This window comes from Triticum dicoccoides, chromosome 5B (genome assembly GCF_002162155.2).
Source record: "Triticum dicoccoides isolate Atlit2015 ecotype Zavitan chromosome 5B, WEW_v2.0, whole genome shotgun sequence".
Taxonomy (NCBI): Eukaryota; Viridiplantae; Streptophyta; class Magnoliopsida; order Poales; family Poaceae; genus Triticum; species Triticum dicoccoides.
The window spans coordinates 720936251-720942416 of NC_041389.1; positions in this window are offsets into that span (position 1 = coordinate 720936251).

Here is a 6166-nt window from a genome sequence, read left to right on the forward strand (position 1 = left end):
GTGTAGGACCTTCTCCCCTAAAAATTACTAAAACAGAAAACTTTTAGCGCTGTCTGAAATTGGCCACTCCAGCGAGCGCGCGCGAGGTAGCCATCCCCTTATATTCAACTAGTAAAAAGAACAAGGAAAAGGGGCCTGTTGTAGACTTCAAAAGTACTACGTGAAGTTCTTATAGTTGTTTCAAGAATGGTTATCGGACAGTATTTAGTTGTTCTATATTCTTTGTCCTTTGCCCTAGACTTGTATTTTTCCTGTTTTTCATTGTATTTTAAGTAAATTTCTAGATTTATCTTACACCGTTTTTTAGAATATGTTTAAATCATTGTCATACATTTGTCTGCAAGAATAATATGCTAGTACTTTTTTTGGAGAGGTTATGTTGCCGCCACACCAGTCAAAAACTCTCCCGACATTATATCGCTAGAGGCATTATAATTTGTTTGTGTTGGGTACATGCCAGTGTTTCGCGAGAATTTTTTTCCTAAGCATAAGTTTACATGTGTGTATGTCAATGCCTGCATTTGTACCCTGTTTCTAGGAAAACAAAAATCATGACAATATATAAAACACCGAATGTAAAATAAAAAATAATTTGAATAATCTACAAATAAGGAGATATAATTTAAAATGTGGGGTACTTTTCAAAAAAGATTAACCAATGGTTTAGATTTAATTGTAAATTGAAAGGAAAGGGAATTAAAATAAAATTAACACGGATTAGCACAAATACATCTTTATATTTGTTTATTAGATTTTAGAAACAATATTTCTGAAAGCTATTTAATTATATTTCTCTCTCAACTAAAAAATTAAGTAAGGAAAATGACTCGTTATAAATTTTTAAATAACTATGTGATGTTCTTGTGGGCTCTCGAAGAATGGTTTTCGCGCGTTATTAATGCATCCAAGATTTCCTTTTTTTTCATCGGTTTTTTATATATGCTCAAAAAATTTCTAGATGTATTTTTCACAAAGGGAATGTTCCTATCTTAATATTTCGATTATTATTTAAGTTTAACATTATTTTTGACTGAAATTTGTGTGAATGCTAAATCAGTGATGAACGTTTGTCTCCATGGACATGATGGCCGGAAAATGATATTGTAGGCATCACATCGGTCATAAACTCTCTCGGATTTTGACCGCTAGAAACAATATAATCTTTTTTGTGGGGTGTGAATTCTTAAGTGTTTTGGTGATATTAGATCTATCCTTGAAGAAATTAGTGGGAAATTGGTGGCATGGTGAAGTGGTTGAGAACTTGAGATGGGCTTCTTGAGTGTCAGGGATCAATGGGGTTGGTGTACTATGGATCCCATAAGGCGTTTGTCTGCTTCTGTTTTGGAAGATGGATCTCTTTTAGGAACAGAGATGCATCAACTGCCCCATCAAGAGATAGGGGCTACTGTTGTACACTTATTACTTGCAAAGTGGCACCGATTGGAACATGCAAAGGCAACCAAAATAGGGAGGTCCAGGGGTTGACCCGGCTGACCTAACCTATAGAAAGCCAGCTAATTATATAGTATCCCGCCATCGATCTGATGGAGAGACATGCAGCAGAAAGAGATGGGTGTGGCAGCCAGTGTACGTGCGAGCGTGCGTGGGGTTAAAAGCGAACAAGATTCAGACAACAACATGCACAGGGCCACACGATGTGTATCGATCATGGAGGAACCCTATGCGGTTCTCGGCGGATTGTGGCCATGGATGATCACGACCGTCGATATTCGGCGACACGGCCGGGCCGGCGACATGCATGGTGGTGCTGCTGCAGTTGCACGCACCCGGCACCATGTCCTGTAGCGACCTGTCCTAAGTGGCCAGCAACCAAGAGTATCTTGATGTACTGTTGGCCGATCGAGCACATCGGCCTTGCCCTCCTGTTCCATCTCCGATCTCTGCACAGTGCCACTTGTTTCAGGAGCATGACGTCCAAACTAACCATGCATGCGTATAGGCCTCTCCAAGCTCCCATTTTTTTAACCAAACCTATATAACAAGATCGTTTGTTGTTTTCATAGCCGTAGATGCTCCTTGCCTCCCGGGGCTTCTGTCTCTAGGTGTAGGGACTCAGATTAAATTAGTCTTCATCTGCTTCTCTTTTCTTGGCAAACATTAGCCTTCCAATGAAGGGCTACCCTGCTTTAGATTCCAAGGTTAGTGGGGATAAACCCCACATAAAGTACGGAGTGTCACATGACTTGCATCAGATAGAAATTACTACAACCGTAACAATGGGACAAAGCGAAAGCGGCACACATATTGGACACCCTTTTTAAGGGAAACTAGCAAAAAAGCCCGTGTGTTGCAAGAGGAGAGAAAATAACACAAGTCCTTAACCCAATAACTATGACTAAGACCCTAATAGGTCCACATCCTTTATTTTCATATGACATCATATTTGTGTTGTCGACGGTGGCCTCAGTGCCCACACAATGAAAACGCGTTAGAATGTGGTTAGAGCTAATGTGTCTCTCTCTCACGCACGCACGCACACTCGCTCAGAATAACATGAGAAATATGTTGTTTTTCCGCGCGAGGTTTTCAGAGATGTGGATGGGTGGTTATCTATGTTTTCTTTCCTCTCAATCATGTTTTGGTGTGTATTTATTTCCAATTCGGATCGTCTCTAGTATGACAGAAACCCGGACCATGCATTATAGATTAATTTGCACAAAATGATATTTTAGAAATATTTAACAGCTAAAAATAACATCATATTCAGATTCTACACATTTTTCTAATCAAATTTCATATATAACATATTAAAATCAGAGTTACAGTTTAAAAGATATGGATCATTTTCTTTTAGATAAACTATGGATTGATTATCCGAAAAGTCAGGGGGGGGGGGTGTCTGTTAAAACAAGAAAAAGATTCAGTTGACTTAAATATGGACGGCGGGTTAATTACCTAAAGCATCAGGGGGGTTTTGTGAGAAAATGCAAAAAATGATTCGTTTGTGACTTGAACTTGTACTGCGGGTTAATTTACAGAAAACAGAGAAAATGTTTTGCAAAAAGTGCATGATAGACGACCAGAAGAACTCCGTGCTTTATTATTAGGGAAATTTATATTGGACACCCAGATGTCATGACCTGGTACATAGCACATCTCCTCAAGGCTAAGAGAAGGACATACGATAGACAAAGGATTCCACAAGCCCACCTAAAGGCCCTGACAAAGGCCCAAGGCCCACACCAGCCCATCATGAATAACACAACAACATTATAAGTGTTTTCACAGGAAAAAAACAGTATAAGTGCCTCATGCCCTTAGTGGAAAAGGAATCGAGGAATCCTATATCCTATATCCTATATATTATTAAAAATTTCATCCCAATCCTCTCAACATGCAAAGTGTACACCCCAACGTCCCCACTAAGTCTTGCATTTAAATTTTCTCTCTCACTAAGCAAAGCATTTAAGTCTGCCACATTAGTTTATGCATAAAATGCTGCCACAGCATACATGCATGATGCATGTTAGTCATCCTTTACATTCTTGTTTGGAATGAAATTTTTAATTATAATTAAAAAAATCTATGTTTAGACACTTTTATTGATTTTCAAGGTTATATTTTTTCATTAGATTTAGTTATTTTCTAGAAATTATTTATGCATTTAATTAACAAAGTTATCGCAACAACGTGTTGGACATCATCTACTTGTAATTTGAGTCATTAGTTGATCTATCTATCTCCCTCCACACAACATCAATATAAGTGTTGCATGACCTCTCTGGAAAGGAGATCTGTGTGCTTAGGCTGATATAGCTATCACCCTCCACACTGCTAAGCCTCGAGTTCATCAAGATACCATCCTCTTATTGGCGAGGGGGCTGGTATCATCAGAACTTCTGTATTCGCAATATGTATGTGGCATTTGGCATCTAATGGTTGACATTAGCTATGGGAGAGTATGATTAATCCAATCACGACGAATGATGTCAACCCCCTCTTTTGCACCTAACTTGACTCTGATTCTCCCACGATGAGAGCTGATACAGGAACTGGTTCGAGTACATAATGGAATTTACAAAAGCTTATTTCCCCTTCTTGAAGCAAATATGGCGGAAATCAATGAAGCTGGATCAGTAGCATCAGCCTCCTAGAGCCAAATTAAGTTACCAACACGAAATGGCACTTTCAACCTGATTTCCTTTTTGTCATTGGAAAGAACGAAAGAGCGTCGCATTCCTCCTAGGAAATAATACAACAGGTAACCTATTTGGGGATATTCAGATCTATGCTTATTTTCAACTCTTCAAAGCACTTCGTCGCTTGCTACGCCTTTCTTTGTCTCTGGTGCCATCCTCTCCCCTGCAGCTTCGTGCACATACTCATAGCTCACTTTTCAGGCTTAGCAAATGTTGCAATGAGGGTGTTGAATGTGTAAAGATCTGGCACAAGATCTCGGTCTGCCTTTTCTTTCAGCCAATCCTCTACCTAATGGTTCAGACCCTGGGAGACACCGGTGTGAGAAGAGAGCAGGGTCAACTATACCAGCATAAGTAAATTAAAGAGAATTTCCTCATCTTCCAAAGTATGTGAGTGAGGTAAGTATTCCATGGATCGATCTCATCACTCACATCCAACTACTCATGAAAGATGTGATGATGAAGCTATTGGAGAAGAAAAGGTATTGGTTTTGATTGGTAATCATGACTCGTCATTTTTCGAAAGAGAGTAACTTGCTGGATGGAGAGCAGCTAGATGTCAAAGGTCAATTTCGCACCTTCCTTGTAGAAAATACACACTAATTTGTTTTCCCCTCTGGTCGATAGAGGACATAGTTTTGATTTTCAGACCGAATGGGCAACGTGTGGAGGCGGTAGACTGCTCGGATGCAAATCGAGGGACGACAGGGAGGTTGGTCATTAATCTATTCGGTGGCCGATAAAACCCCACGTCAGCTACCTGATTTGTGTATCATGGACAAAATCAAGTGTTCGTCAGGGGTGGGAGCACTCAAGCATTCCCCAGGGAGAAGTTGCAATTGGACATGGTGGACCTACGGGTACAAGGAACAGATCTAGCAGAATCGCTCAAGTCTAGGGACAAATACCATGCTAACCACAATACAAGAAAATACATCCGTGATAATACACCTTCGTAATTTGAGGTGCGTTTGTTTCCATTGTTTTACATCCATCATGGATTTATGATGAAATCAATATCATGCAACCTATGCGGTAGTTCAATTTAAGGAGAAAAGTCTATTTTTAGTCATCAAAGTGTGTTCTCCATGACACATAAAAAATGATGTGTCATGGAAGTGCTTATGCCTGGGGTGACCGGCTGACATGGCAGGCACACGACAAGTGGTAGCTTCCGTCAATGGTGCTATCTGTCATAGAAGTCAGCCGACAAGTGGCAACGGCCTTCAACTTAGTTGCTTGATGTTTCGTCCATAAATTGTAAATCACTAGACCAATTGCCTCGGATAAGCAGTTCTCAGATATAAACAAACAATTTCATTGACTAAAAATGTACCTAACTTGGTCAAAAATAGAATAACATATTAGTGTGCAGCTTCATTTTTACTAGCAACAGAATATACAAAAGAATTGAGTTGCTCACTAATCTTTCTATATATTGTAAACCCTTTAACTAATTGCAGCATAAATTTATCAGGTATATCCAAATAAAATTTTCTAAAACTTTTCTCGAAGTAACAGGGACTAAACATGGCCCTAACTTGATTGAAAACAGAAGAACAGATTACTATGCACTGAGTAGAGAGGAGCGGCACCTGACATAGAGTATTGTTGTGCTCTGCCCTATGCACTCCTCTAGTTGGCACCATTGTTTGGACCGCAGTCGTTCTAGGGAGAGGGCGATATGGAGCTAGAAAGAGCGAAGTGCTACGTCGCAGGAGACAAGTGAGGGCATGCGAAGACGGTGAAGGTAGCGTGGACACGACCATCACAACGAGAGGAGGAGAAAGGGAGGCGTTGGGCTGGGATGTTGGGGTAGGGCACATAGAGGTAGTAGCTTAGCTCGATTTACACGTTGTGTGTTGGGTACGAAAATTCTTAAAGTGACAGGAGTCAACAGTGATCAATCACTAAGATTGACTAGTCGGTGACGATGTGTCATCAATGATCCCCATGTGGCATGACCAGTCATGGATGAGCCTCATCTCTGACCGATGATAAGTCAT